Below are 15,695 nucleotides of genomic sequence, written 5' to 3' on the forward strand. Positions count from 1 at the left end.
CCCCATGGACACGGGTCCCCTGAAAGAGACAGAACCCGCTCGGGCAACTTGGTTCTGGACTGGGGTCAAGGGGTGCTGCCCGCTTCTTAGGGGCAGCATCAGGGTCAGGTTGTTTGGGTGGGAGAAGAGCGGAAGCCGTACTGTTGAAAAATGTTTATGATGTCTTTATATGTTTTTACCGTTTTTACTCTTTTGCAGTTAAACAAAAATAAAACCGGTGATGGACGGGCAGCCCGCGAACGGTCTGCATTTTACTAAGGGGGAATGTGGCGCCCTGGACAAGCCAGGTCGTCACAGGTACTACACCAACACACCCCACACCCTGGCTAGGCACACCTAAGTCAAACACAAATCCTTGTTGCCTTCCTCCAGGGGCTGATGTCCACACCAGGGGGTGGGCCAGGCAGTTGGTCACGCCCACCGAGGAGTTCACAGTCCTGGAGGCGGGAAAAGGAGTCAGTTCAGTTGGAGAGAGTGAAGTGGTAGTAGAGGAGACTGACCGTGTCCGGGTGTGTGGCCCGGGCACATACAGCAAGGTTGGCAGACGGTGGTGACCGTCTGCAGGAGAGGCTGACTGGAGTGAACCGTAAGGACCGGGGACGGGCAGTGGCCCGCCGGTACCGGATCCGGGAGTGAAGAGAAGCCAGCACCATCCGGCAGGGCCTACGGACCCCGACCAGGCTAGGAGTCGCCGTAAAACTGGTCAAATCCGTTAGCGAAGGGAACCTCCGGGGTTTCCCAGCAGCCAAGACCCGATTGAAGGCAACAGCTCACACCGTAAAGGGAAACACAGTCACCGCCAAGGCTACAGTTCCCAGGGCCAGAGCCTGCGGGCAAAAGGGGCTCCCTCAGCATCCATCCAAGCTGGGGAGCGGGTTACCGGTGGGAAGCCATTGGAACCGTAAACACAACACAGGTGCAGGAAAAGGCAGTCACCATCAACCTACCGGGAGGAGAACAACCGCAGCCGCCTGTAGGACCTGTCCATCCAGCCGTTTGTTTGACCAGCAACTCCGTGTAAATTACTGGCTGAGTGAGTACAACCGTGCCGTGCGGCACAGCGCTGCCCCCACGACCCTACACCTCACCAGGCCCCGTAACCCGCCTGTCACCCCCCCAAAACCCTCACCGGGCCCCGGGAAAACCAACCCCCTACCCACGGAGGGGAGAACCAACATCCAAGCTGCTCCCTGTCATCGCTCCCGGGATCCCCGTCCAGAGCAGCGGTGGTGTCACAAGTCACAATCTCACCACAACCGTGGGTGGCGTCACGGACAATATCCCCAAACCACACACCCCCCCCCCTTTCACTCACGGGCAAGGAACGCTGCTCGAGTCCCCGGCAGCAGCAGTAGCCAGACCCGAGCAGTGGGTGAGCGCAGCGTGCCCTCCTCCGCCCGCAACATATGTCATTGGAGTGAGGGAGGAAACTGGAGTACCTGGAGGAAACCCACGCAAACACAGGGAGAACATACAAACTCCTTATTGATGTTGTGCTCGGTGGGATTTAAACCCAGGACCCCAGCGCTGCAAAGCAACAGTGCTAACCACTGAGCAACTTTGCTGCCCACTGTACAGTGCTAACCACTGAGCCACCATTTGACAGCTGAACTTGGCTGAACAGGCATATTGCATTTGTACAGGGAGGGGAGATGAGCAGCATAATAGGGGACTTGTAGCTTATTATCTCTGATAAAACCTAATGTGTAGAATCATTTCTCCTCATTATAGAAATCTTGCTGATCGACCAATGGTTTTCTAAAGCCTGTCATAAACATCAGATCGCTGTCGGGCGAGTGATTTATCAGCTGATTGTTTGGTGGACGGCCATTACTGCCGCCTCTCCCATATCCCGGAGTGCTCGTTCGGCTGAGTGTTCCATTGTTTTCTTTGAGGAAGCCGCGGTCGCAGAACAATGAGATCGGTAGTGTGGTCGGTCATGTGGGATCGACGTCTCCCTTGCCCATCAGTCGTCCTGCACTCCCAATCACATTAGACATACAGCCGAACCTATTGTTTCAATATGATAAATGGTGGGGGCGTGGCCTGCACGCTGATGGCGACGGCTGCTTGAAGGAGAGCTCTGTGCTGACAGCAGGATAAACCGGCTCTTATCAGCTCACAGATAACAGGATTACCAGCTACAGGAGGTGTGAGTAACCCCAGCCCCCAGCTATGCCTAAGGGGAGACCTAAAAAGACTGGCACTCCAGCCAAACTGACAGACTTCTACCCCCTGGATAGGGATCTCTGCTCACCAAGCAAGATGGCTTCACACTCAGCTTCTTCCCACTCCTCACAGGGAGAAACAGGCTGTTTAAGAGGCTGCACAGCCATTCCACTGACAGAGGAAACAATGCAAGCTCTGCTGAAAACGCTGAGGGCTTCCTTGCAGGCTGATCTCAGAGAAATAGTAAGAGAGCTGAAGGAAGAGATCAGGTCTCTAGGGGTTCGCACAGAGCATGTAGAAACTAAGATGGCTGAATTTGCAACATCACATAACAATCTGATAGATGCTAACACAGCTTTGGAAAAGGAGGTGGAGGCACTAAAACTTAAAATCAGTGATATAGAGGACAGATCCCGAAGAAATAACCTAAAAATCAGAGGGATTCCCTCATCAGTAGCAGATAAAGACCTCCAGGAATACTTCCACAAGTTTCTGCAGCTTATACTCCCTGGATGGGACACCAGAGACCTGATAGTGGACAGGATTCATAGAGTCCCTAAAGCCAAAGGCATAGATCCAGCTCTGCCTAAAGATGTCCTGGCTAGACTTCATTTCTATAAAACAAAAGAAGCTGTGCTGCACACACTGAGGGGAAATCCAGCCCTGCCAGACACTTTCATGGGACTAAAAATCTTCCCAGATCTTTCTGCTGCAACTCTTAATAAAAGAAGAGAATTTGCCCACCTTTCTAAACTCCTTAGAGATCAAGACATCAAGTACAAGTGGGGGTTTCCGGTGAAGATGATAATTTTCAAAGATGGAGGCACTCACATATGTCATACTCCTTCTCAGCTGGGCAAATTGCTGGATGACTGGGGAATAGCCCACCCACCAAACCCTGGTGGGCAGGAGAATCATAGAGGCCCTCCAGACAGGATTAACCCTGAATGGTCAGTAGCTTAGCTGGGACTCCTTCCTGCTTATGGCACCTGCTGTCCCTGCTCCTGTGACACGGGATGTCACGTAGCCCCCCTGATGTTCTCGCCTATGGCGAGCGGTTATACACCGGGCACCCTACTCGGGGCAAACCGGTGTTGTTGGAATTTTTTTGTTTTTGTTCCTCTTCTCACAAATGTTCCTTAATTTTTTCTGGAAATTTCTCTCAATTCCTTGCTGGTCTAGCCCCTCTCATCCCTGATGGCGTTCCTGGGAATTCAACCCCCCCTGCGGCTCCAATATGAGAATTAAGATATTGTCTATTAATGTGAACGGACTCAACTCCCCAGCAAAAAGGTCAATGATGTGGAGAGAGGTCAAGGCATCTAACTGTGATATAGCGTGCATTCAGGAGACCCACCTTCTTTCCACAGATAATAAACGGATACTTCATCCAAGCTTCCAACACACCTTTTTTGCTAATGACTCAAAAAAAAGAGGAGGAGTGGCCATTTTAATAAAGAACTCAGTGGCCTTTAAATTGATAAATGTCAGTTATGGAGCGGATGGAAGATATATTATTTTGTCTTGTTATATCAACAGCGTCCCTTATACCTTGGCAACGGTCTACTCCCCAAATTCATCACAATTGAACTTTGCTAGGAAATTTTTCCAAGCATTCAAAGATACTGCCACAGGGGCGGAAATCATCTGTGGAGACTTTAATATACCTGTAATACGCTCCATGGATTGCTCCAACACCAGCATCCCACATGCTAAGGAACTTAAGCATCTCATCAATGAATTCCATTTTCATGACATCTGGAGATATTTGCACGCATCAGAAAGAGACTATACGTTCTTCTCTTCCAGGCACCGCTCATACAGTAGAATTGATTTTTTTTTGGTCGACAGCAAATCTATAAGTAATTGTGTGGCAGCTGATATTGGTTTAATTACTTGGACAGATCATGCGCCGATCTCTTTGTCTGTTCAGGGTAGCTTTAATGTTCAAAATTCCCCTAGGTGGAGACTGAATACCAGCTTGCTTGGTAGGCAGAAGGTACATGATGAAGTAGAGTCAGTGTTAACAGAATATTTTAAACTTAATAATAATGGGGAAATTTCTGACGAGACCCTGTGGGCTGCTCATAAAGCCGTAGTCAGAGGGCAGCTCATAAAAATAGCCTCCATCCAAAAACGGAAAAAAGACGCAGATATTAAATATATATTAACCCGTATTCATCACCTTGAATCCCTGAATAAAGCCAAAGCATCCCCTAACTTGACTAAAGAAATTGTAACCCATAGATTCCAACTAAGATCCCTACTCCTGCAAAAATACGAACATAATCTTAAAAAAAATAGATCGACATTTTATGCTATGGGGGATAGAGCGGGGTCCTTATTGGCAAGAAGGACGAAAAAACGTGAGATCCAATCTAAAATAGAATTCCTGAGGGACCCGAACGGAACAATCACTAGACATCCCATTGAAATAGCAGAAGCATTTGCGAAATACTATGAGGCCCTGTATAATCTAAAATATGATTCCAATACGTCACAGCCGACTCAAGTGGATATACAGGGTTTCCTAGACACCCTGGATCTTCCCCGGGTCTCAGATGAGCAATTAGAGGAACTTAATCTTCCCTTTACTACACATGAAATCCTAGGTGCCATCAAAATGACTAAGTCTAACTCTGCCCCGGGCCCCGATGGGCTGCCATACGAATATTACAAACAATTTACATCCACTCTGTCCCCCTTTATGTCAAAAACCTTCAATTTTTGGCAAAATAAAGGGTCAATTTCTCCAGACAACTTAGAAGCGATAATTATCACGCTACCCAAGCCAGGGAAACCTGCAGACACCCCGGGTAATTTTAGGCCCATTTCACTCCTAAATTGTGATGTTAAAATTTATGCCAAACTAGTGGCAGATAGACTTCACAAAGTGATCCCGACCTTAGTGGCTCCAGATCAAGTTGGGTTTGTGACAGGGAGGCAATCTAAGGATGGCACCAGATGGATGCTTGACTTGATTGGACTGGTGGAGATATCGGGTGAACCCAGTGCATTCCTGTCTCTTGATGCTGAAAAAGCCTTTGACAGGGTGCACTGGGGATACCTGGAGAGAGTTCTAACAAAATTCGGGTTCTTGGGGAACATCAAGTCATCCATTCTAGCCCTCTACTCTTACCCAAATGCGTCAGTGTTGGCATCGGGGTTTCTGTCATCTAAATTTCAAATAAGTAATGGCACCCGCCAGGGGTGTCCATTGTCTCCCGCTATTTTTGCTTTAGTGGTAGAACCTCTGGCGGAAGCTATACGAAAAAACATAGCCATTTCTGGTATAAGAGTTGGGGAATTTGAACATAAACTTGGTTTATACGCAGACGATGTGATAATTTCCTGTTCTAACCTTGCAGTGTCGATTCCAGCAGTGGTGAACACATTATCAAACTTTTCTAAAGTGTCGTATTATAAGCTTAATGCGGCAAAGTCTTTGATACTGCCGTTTAATGTACCGGCGGAGGCCAGGAGTGCGCTGGAGGGGGCCTTTCAATTCAAATGGTGCGACAGGGGGATACCTTATTTGGGTATTAAGCTGACACCATCGCAGATGTTAATTAAAGAAAATTTGGAACCTCTGATCCAAAATTTAGAAAAGGAATTGGGAAGATATGAAAAAATATCATTGTCCTGGATGGCCAGGATACAGTCCTTTAAAATGGTTTTCTTACCCAAAATATTGTATGTGCTCAGATGCCTTCCCATCAAAATTTCTCACAAAACCCTGATGAAACTTCAATCGTTGACTAACAAATTTGTCTGGGGTAATAAAAGGGCTAGGGTCGCAGGTAAAGTGTTATACCCCCCATATGACTTAGGGGGATTGGGCACCCCAAACATAACGGCATATTATAAAGCCTTACTAATTGAATCACTAAAGGAATGGTGGCGTCCAGGTAATTCACATAGATGGGCTCAGATTGAAAATTTCCTGTCCCGCCAGGGCTCGGTCAGAAGAATGATGGAAGCAGAATATTTGAGCCGTTCACGGTTCTCCCCGTGTGTTCCCACCATGTCAGCCTCCCTGGAGGTCTGGCGAAATGACTTGATTCATAAGATTCAGATTCCTCTTTCAGAGATTTCCCTCAAGTCGTTGGAATCTCAAATCCCCTTTTTGAATCTGGCCAGGTGGGAGGGATCGGGCATTACAGTGCTGGCGGATCTATACTCTGATTTGGGTGTTAACCCCTTTAATGAAATAGTACGGGAACACCCCTCTTTAAAGGGCTGTTTCTATCAACACATCCAAATTAGTCATTTTCTGGCCTCTAAATTTCCTCCAAAGTCAAAGCCTCGGTTACCTACAACAAAAGCTTTGGTATTTAAAAAGATAATTAAATCCAAAGGTATCTCCTCGACATACAAATGGCTCAATAACCCCCCCGAAGAGCAAAAATCTCCTTATATGAATAAATGGGACGTGGAGTTGAGTGTCTCTACCTCACCTTCAAACTGGCACTCGGCATCAGCAAATATCCAAAAATATTCCAAGTGTATAAATCATCTGGAGCAACTGAAAAAAGTACACCTGCGATGGTATCGGTCCCCAGCCAACTTAGCACAGTTCCTCCCAAATTATTCGCCACATTGTTGGAAGGGCTGCCTCCAAAGGGGTACTCTTGGTCACTGCTGGTGGGCTTGTCCCAAGGTTTTCTCATTCTGGTTGGAGGTGTTTGGCCTGATGGGTGAGCTGACAGGCAATCGTATTAATCCGAATCCGGCTCTGGCAGTGCTAAACGTGGGTATAGAGGAGTTCTCTTGGGAATCCAGGGGTTTATTAGTTCACATTCTAGTAGCTGCCAGATATTGCATAAGTTTGCACTGGAAATCCCCAAAGACGCCTACATTAGTTGAACTATATAACCGAATTAATCTCCAATGCCAATACGAGTTCTGTCTGGCTCACTCCATCCGCGCCAAAAACAAAATACTTCAGATTTGGGACACGTGGTTAAACTCTGTATATGCATCCCCTGTCAGGCATCTGTTTCCAGGGCAAACTGTTGATAATTAAAAACGGGTCAAATAGGCTCAAAGTGTGTGTTACGCAGGGAGTTCACCCATACCACATGTCAATAGTCAAGGTGTTTAAATCTCTGTTGTTGTCACTGCTCGGGCTACCCCAAAACGCCATCCAATTCCCTCCCTCCCCCCTCCCCCTCCCTGGTTGCCTCCTTGCAACCATCCATGGTTCTCCCCCTCTCCCCCACCTCTCTCTCCCCTCCCTTTTCTTATCTTCCTTTCTTACTCTCTGGTTCTGGTTGTTTGGATCCCTCATTTTAAGGATTAAAGAGTAAATTGGTAGGTTGATTCTATACTTATTGGGTATTGATTAACCTAAAAAAGTTGCAACTTGCATCAGACATGATTGGTGGTGGTGTGACAGGAAATGTGAATCATAATCAAAGGTGACACTACCACATGTTACAGCGTTGTTTTCTTTGTGTATTATTGCCAATGATACCTGAATTTCTCCCTTTTTTTTTAATATAACTTCCTACAATAAAAATTGATTGGATTAAAAAAAAAAAAATATGATAAATGGTGAAAAAGGCATAGTGCTTTTACTAATAAGTAAATTAAAGTTGCTTGTTTGTAGATGTCCTCCCAGGGGGGATTATTAGTCCTATAAGTTACTAGTCCTTGCCAGGGTTACCAGTCACCTCACAGTCTATCAGTGGTGACCAGCCTCCTAGGCATGAAGCAGTTTGCGAGATTTCTGCTAGTGACCCTTCGAGTGCAGCTCTGAAGCTGGCCGGATTGCTATTCAGCAGTACTGCGCTCCTCCGCTCCTCCAATGCTGCAGAGGCAAAGCTACATGTGCTTGCAGTATCAGAGATCGCTATACTCAGGCCAGCACCTCAGCCATGCTGCTGGACCAAACTGTCAATCATTAGATTGATCCTGAGACAAGGCTGTCAGTAGGCTTTTGATATATATATATGTGAAGCCCCACAGGTGTTGTGTCGGTGCATTACCTTCAGGGACTCCACTCGGCTGGATCTTGTCACTGGTAGGAGATCTTCTATTTGTCGTGACGCCACTCTCAGTATTGCGGTCAGTGGGGACCGCCACTGCAGGTTGAGGGACGCCTGGGGCTGATGGTAAGTGCAGTTAGTTGGAATAGCCTCCTGAGAGTGAGGCAAGCCCCAGGGCCCTGTGTAGGTGCGTAGTACCACAAGGCGCAGAATAACTCCACACACGCAGGATGTCTTTCAGGGGTTTTACTCACTTCAGATGGCAGGGTGAGTAACCCGGGCGTAGCTGGGATGAACCAGGCGGGAATCAGGTATCCTTCAGGCTGACTTCTGATGGTGACTACCAACTCGCCTTCCTTAGCCCTTGGTGGTTTGGGGTAACCCCGACTTTTAGTCCCTATGGGGGTCACCCAGGGAAGTTGCTGAAGCCTCTCTCCCCTTCGTTTGCCGTTTGCTTGTGGCCTGGACCAGCTCACTCCAGCTGCTTGCCTCCTGTGAGCTATGGGCCCTAACTGTGGCTACGTGGCTGCGGCTTTTGTGGTGTTGTGGTGTGGGCTTTGAGGGCCCCACACCGGCAGGTTTAGCAAGGAAAGGTGGATCTATCCCCGCTCCGGGATCTGCCGCCCGTTTGGGCCTGGTTCTCCCTAGCAGTCTCCTTACTTCCCACTCTGTGCTCTCTCTCTAGCTGGAGATGGGTTTCGGGTAGCACTCCTAGGTGACCGTTCTCCCCCGTCGGTAGCCACTGCGCGGACGCTGTCAGACTACAGCAGCCCAGGGGAAGGGGTCAGCTCTCCTCGGAGCTCCCTGGACTCTGCTCTGAACCGGCTCACATCTGGGACCTTCACTGCTGCTCCTGTCAGAGCTTCACTTTCCTGCTCCTCACTCCTCCACACTCTGCTGCAGACTGTTTACTCCTCTTTCTCTTTTCCCTTTTTGTGCCTGCCTACGCCACCTAGCAACCAGATTCTCTTACCACACCCCTTGAGAGGAGATGGAGGCTTTTGGCCCCCTCCACTATTCCAGTGAAGGTGAAGGCTTTTCCCCCTCCTGGGATCCCCAGGGGTCCTCTCATAGGTACATGTGTGAGACCTGATCACTATGCGCCTATGTAGTCACACCTCGGTCAGCCTTCTGGATTACCTGTATTGTACTGTCCCCAGCATGGGTGCAGTACTCAGTGGTGCCTGACCAGGTCAGGGGCGCCACATTCCCCCTTAGTTATCACCAGCACGTCCTCGGGCTGCAAGACAACATTTTAAAATTGCATAAAACATTAAAACATGGTAAAACGTTTTAAAAGCACCAGGTACCATACATCACCACCCTCCACCCACAAGTCCGTTAACCCACCCAAAACCCTCTCACGTTGGCCGCGCCTTCAGCCACTTCTGGCAGGATGTAGAGGCGGCTTTCATGGTCTGGTGGTCTTCAGGGTATACTTGGCCTGGTGAAGCCGCGCCTTCAGCCACTTCTGGCAGGATCCAGAGGCGGCCTTCACAGTTGGTGCTGACCAGGTACCCTCTTTGTGGTGGAGAGCCAGGCCCCATAAACAGGCATGCTCTCTGGTCGCAGGTAAGCCAAGGCCCTATATACGGACGTGCCCCCTGGTTGCAGACGAGCCAAGCCCCTAAACAGGCTGACTCTGGTGGTGGTGGTGCCCTCTGGTGTAACTATTTACACTGCGAGAGTTTGTGGCTATAGCCAGTTCATAGCCTTAAGGTTTATTTCTCACATCAGTTTATGTGGGCACATTCTTAAACTTTAAAACGTTGCAAAACAAACTTTTCAAACTGGTAACTTGCTTACTTTACTTGAACTTATGCAGACTCCTCTTCACCAGGGCTTGGGCCTGTAGGGCTGCGGCACCTGTTGCTTCCTTGATCTCTTTCTTCATCTGTGGTTGTCTCATCAGTAGGTTCCTTGTCTTTTCTTTCTCTGTCTTCATCTGTTTCTTTATCTTGTAGCATGGGATGGCTGTGGGGTTTGCTGGTACATGGTGCTACATCTAGCGCATACCAGCCTCTTTCGCCTTGATGCATGGTAAACTGCACTGTATCTCCCATCTTTAAGTTTCTTCCAGGATGTCCTCTGGGCAAATGAGCTCTCACGTCTCTTCTATTGACGAAGATACCTTCTTTGATACCAGGTGCAACGATGAACCCGTATCCTGACTTCAGGCTAAAGTCTTCCACAATTCCTCTACAAAGGGGTCCTCTGACCTGTGCTTTGGCTCTTCTCAGGAACCGTTTTTCTTCTAAGTCTCGGGCCATGACTTCTCTCTGCTCTGGGGATGGCGGTGCAGGGAAAAACTGGGTTCTGCTACGGCGCCGTGTCTTGCGGGCTGGATTCTGCGAGGTACAGCTTACAAGCTCCCAGGTGAGGCTTTTGGGCAGATCTTCTTCAGCGGACGGTGTTAGGTCTTCCTCGTCCCAGCGGGAATACGGCAGCATTTCTGGCTCGGGGTATGGATCCACTGCTGGTGGCTCCTGAGTCAGCTCCTCAGCTTCCTGGCCTCCCCTCCCCCTTAGTTCTTCTTGGCACTCCTTTGATGGCGGTGCTGGGGATGAACTTCCTTCAACAGGCCCAGGCGGGGGACTCTTTGGCGTGGTTGCTGCAGGGGTTGCCGGAATCCTCTTGGGGGTGTGCGGAGGGAGCATGTACTGGTCCACCAACCATTGTGGAAACTTGACCTCCATGTCAGCCTTCAGCTGCCAGTATGCGGGGTCCTCCCCCAGCGTGGGCTTTCCAGCAGGGACCTCTTTGGACTGGGGAGCGGTGTCTGCTCTGGCCTTGCAGGCCGGAGTAAGTGGTGATGCAATCTCTTGGCGGGCCGCGCCCTGTATGGCGGCGGCCTGGTCTTGGCGGGCCGCGCTCGGCATGGCGGCGGCCTGGTCTTGGCGGGCCGCGCCCTGTATGGCGGCGGCCTGGTCTTGGCGGGCCGCGCCCTGTATGGCGGCGGCCTGGTCTTGGCGGGCCGCGCCCTGTATGGCGGCGGCCTGGTCTTGGCGGGCCGCGCCCTGTATGGCGGCGGCCTGGATCGGCGTCGCAGCTGCGATGGGATCTGTGCAGGCTGGGCTGGGCGTCGCTGCAGGGACCGGGTCTTGGTGGGCCGAGCAGGGCATCGCTGCGGCGGCCGGGGCTTGGCGGGCCGAGCAGGGCATCGCTGCGGCGGCCGGGGCTTGACGGGCCGAGCAGGGCATCGCTGCGGCGGCCGGGGCTTGACGGGCCGAGCAGGGCATCGCTGCGGCGGCCTGGGCTTGGCGGGCCGCACCTGGCATGGCTGCGGCCTGGTTCAGCGTCGCCGCGCCGGGCATCTCATCAGGGACCGCGGGCGTGGCAGCAGGGGTCGGGGCACTCGCGCTGGCAGGGGCAACACTGGACTCACCCATCGGTGGCACCATCGGGGTCTGAGTCGTCGCCGCTCGGTCTGGCACTCGTCGCGCAGCTTTTTCCTCATAGGCCTTCACCGCGGCAGCCATCTCCAGAAGCTCCATGCGTTCCTCTCTGATCTGCTCCACGACCCGGGTCTCCAGTCGGTCGCAGAACTGGGCAAGCTCCCGATACCACCAGGCAGCGGAGCCTGGTTCTGGGTTTCTGCGTTCAGACGCCATTTCCTCTGCGCCTTCTTCTGCACGATTTCCCAGCAGCGGACTCGTTGCTGCCTCCAGTTGCAGGCTCTTCAGTTTCTGCTCTGCCTCTTCCAGCAGCAGGCTTCTGGCTCCCTTTCTGTCCCGACGTCTCTGAACGCCTCCGCTCTCTTCACTTGCGAGGTCAGGACTCTGCAGGGGATCTCTGGGTAGCCACACCTCTTCGTGGGCGGTAACTTCTCCCAGCGCGGGCTGCTGTTGTTTTTCAGCGCGCTTTTCATGGTGGCAATATGGCGGCGCTTCCAATTTTTCAAGCGGACCGCCCAGGCACATGGTCACCTGTCTGAACAGGTCTAGTCCTTATCCTGTTCGTGACGCCAGATGTGAAGCCCCACAGGTGTTGTGTCGGTGCATTACCTTCAGGGACTCCACTCGGCTGGATCTTGTCACTGGTAGGAGATCTTCTATTTGTCGTGACGCCACTCTCAGTATTGCGGTCAGTGGGGACCGCCACTGCAGGTTGAGGGACGCCTGGGGCTGATGGTAAGTGCAGTTAGTTGGAATAGCCTCCTGAGAGTGAGGCAAGCCCCAGGGCCCTGTGTAGGTGCGTAGTACCACAAGGCGCAGAATAACTCCACACACGCAGGATGTCTTTCAGGGGTTTTACTCACTTCAGATGGCAGGGTGAGTAACCCGGGCGTAGCTGGGATGAACCAGGCGGGAATCAGGTATCCTTCAGGCTGACTTCTGATAGTGACTACCAACTCGCCTTCCTTAGCCCTTGGTGGTTTGGGGTAACCCCGACTTTTAGTCCCTATGGGGGTCACCCAGGGAAGTTGCTGAAGCCTCTCTCCCCTTCGTTTGCCGTTTGCTTGTGGCCTGGACCAGCTCACTCCAGCTGCTTGCCTCCTGTGAGCTATGGGCCCTAACTGTGGCTACGTGGCTGCGGCTTTTGTGGTGTTGTGGTGTGGGCTTTGAGGGCCCCACACCGGCAGGTTTAGCAAGGAAAGGTGGATCTATCCCCGCTCCGGGATCTGCCGCCCGTTTGGGCCTGGTTCTCCCTAGCAGTCTCCTTACTTCCCACTCTGTGCTCTCTCTCTAGCTGGAGATGGGTTTCGGGTAGCACTCCTAGGTGACCGTTCTCCCCCGTCGGTAGCCACTGCGCGGACGCTGTCAGACTACAGCAGCCCAGGGGAAGGGGTCAGCTCTCCTCGGAGCTCCCTGGACTCTGCTCTGAACCGGCTCACATCTGGGACCTTCACTGCTGCTCCTGTCAGAGCTTCACTTTCCTGCTCCTCACTCCTCCACACTCTGCTGCAGACTGTTTACTCCTCTTTCTCTTTTCCCTTTTTGTGCCTGCCTACGCCACCTAGCAACCAGATTCTCTTACCACACCCCTTGAGAGGAGATGGAGGCTTTTGGCCCCCTCCACTATTCCAGTGAAGGTGAAGGCTTTTCCCCCTCCTGGGATCCCCAGGGGTCCTCTCATAGGTACATGTGTGAGACCTGATCACTATGCGCCTATGTAGTCACACCTCGGTCAGCCTTCTGGATTACCTGTATTGTACTGTCCCCAGCATGGGTGCAGTACTCAGTGGTGCCTGACCAGGTCAGGGGCGCCACATATATATATATTCTGAGAGCAGCATTATATAGCTCAAGAAAGCCTGATTCCATTGATATATCACTTACTGGGCTGATGGGTGCAGCTTTGATAGAATCCTTGTTCGATGTAGATGTAGCAGATCTAAGACTACTGAGCTGTGTATAACCTGCCCCCACCCCTGACCGGAAACTTCCTGTGTACTCTGTGAATCGGCAGCAAGCTGCTAATCAGTGGTGGTGGTGGGGTTATACTGATTAGCTGGACTGTTCTGTGTGAGACCTAGTCAGGCAGTGATAAGCTCCTGTTAATAAAATACTGATTCTGCAGCACACAGCCCAACAAATAACACATCCATGGAATCAGGCTCTACCCCTACATCATGTTGCTCACAGATTAAATAGCAAAAATCTGCTGACCAATAAAAGAGGTTATCCGGCTTATTTTGCATTTTTTTCATTTATTACATTATTGGGCTACATTGGGGCAGGAAGGTAGATAGCAACTACCTACCTGCCCTGCTTTCAGCCCCTGTCCCCCAGCTCAGAGTGGTCATGTGACCGCTCCTGCCGTGATTTTGCAGTTTCCTGTGATGTCACGATGACTGGGCATGCGCTTATGCTACCTTGTAGACTGGCATCACAGCCGACATCATGTAGCTGCCCTGCTGGGCGGGTACATGGCGCCGTAGTCACCGCCCCCCCCACAGTGCATAGTGCATTGCATAGTGCAGGGGTCTCGCTGCCTGGACGCTGCATGCAGCCCCTGATGCTGCTTGCGGCGTGCAGGCAGTGTCCCCTTGCAGAACACTGCCTGTGCTGTATACAGCTACTGCAATGATCAGCCACCGGCCAATCAGAGGCCAGCAGCGGATCATTGCAGTAGCTGTATACAGAGTTCGGCTCTGCAGAGCTCCCTGGAATCTGCATCTGATATAAAGTGCTGTCAGCGGCCTCTGCAGGGGGCTATGCAGTCAGCGCTTTATAACAGATGACAGATTCCCGGGCGCTCTGCACAGCCGATGTCTGTATACTGCTATGATCAGCCGCCGACCAATTAGAGGCCAACAGCTGATCAGTGGTGAAACTGCAGAGAGAGCGCGTCCTGCACAGCGCCTGGAAATCAGTCCTCTGCTATAAACCGCTGGCTGCATGGCCCCTGCACCAGCAGCGATCAGCAAGGAGGGGGCTGCGGCCACAAGAGGCAGAACACAGGGCACCGAGGGAACCAGGACAGGTGAGAAAAATGTTTTTGTTCTTTTTTGTGTGTGTGAAGAGTGGCAGACTAGGAGACAAATCTACAGGAGAGAGCACTGCTACAAGAAGAGGACCCAAGGGGACATTACTACAGGATGGGCACGAGGAAATGGGACATTATTACAGGATGGGCAGAAGGAAAGGGGATAGGGATGGGCACAGTACTATAGTATGGAGACAGAGATGGGCACATTACTATAGTATGGGGACAGGAATGGGCACATTACTATAGTATGGGGACAGTGATGAGCACATTACTATGGTATGGGGACAGGGATGGGCACAGTACTATAGTATGGAGACAGGGATGGGCACAGTACTATAGTATGGAGACAAGGATGGGCACATTACTATAGTATGGGGACAGGGATGGGCACATTACTATGGTATGGGGACAGTGATGGGCACATTACTATGGTATGGAGACAGAGATGGGCACAGTACTATAGTATGGGGACAGGGATGGGCACATTATTATAGTATGGGGACAGGGATGGGCACAGTACTATAGTATGGGGACAGGGATGGGCACAGTACTATAGTATGGGGACAGGAATGGGCACAGTACTATTGTATGGGGACAGGAATGGGCATAGTACTATAGTATGGGGACAGGGATGGGCACAGTACTATAGTATGGGGACAGGGATGGGCACAGTACTATAGTATGGAGACAAGGAGGGGCACAGTACTATAGATGGGGACAAGGATGGGCACATTACTATGGTATGGGGATAGGGATGGGGACATGGGGACAGGGATGGGCACAGTACTATAGTATGGAGACAGGGATGGGCACAGTACTATAGTATGGGGACAGGGAAAGGGGACATTACTACATTATATGTGCGGTGGATTTGAGGATCACTGCTCTTGCTCTGTACTACCAATGTTTGGATATACAGAGCAGTGATATCTCATCTGTGACAGCACAATCACCTCACATCACATCCACCGCACATATAATGTAGTAATGGTCAGTGATGGGGCGGAATACTGGCAGCCAATGAGTGCAGGGGGCGGGTCTGGACACTGAGGCTGGGCGGTGCCAGCTGTGACTGTGAGGTTTGGCATAGGAAGATGTCATGTT

The sequence above is a fragment of the Anomaloglossus baeobatrachus genome, chromosome 5 (assembly GCF_048569485.1).
Source record: "Anomaloglossus baeobatrachus isolate aAnoBae1 chromosome 5, aAnoBae1.hap1, whole genome shotgun sequence".
In the NCBI taxonomy this organism is placed as follows: Eukaryota; Metazoa; Chordata; class Amphibia; order Anura; family Aromobatidae; genus Anomaloglossus; species Anomaloglossus baeobatrachus.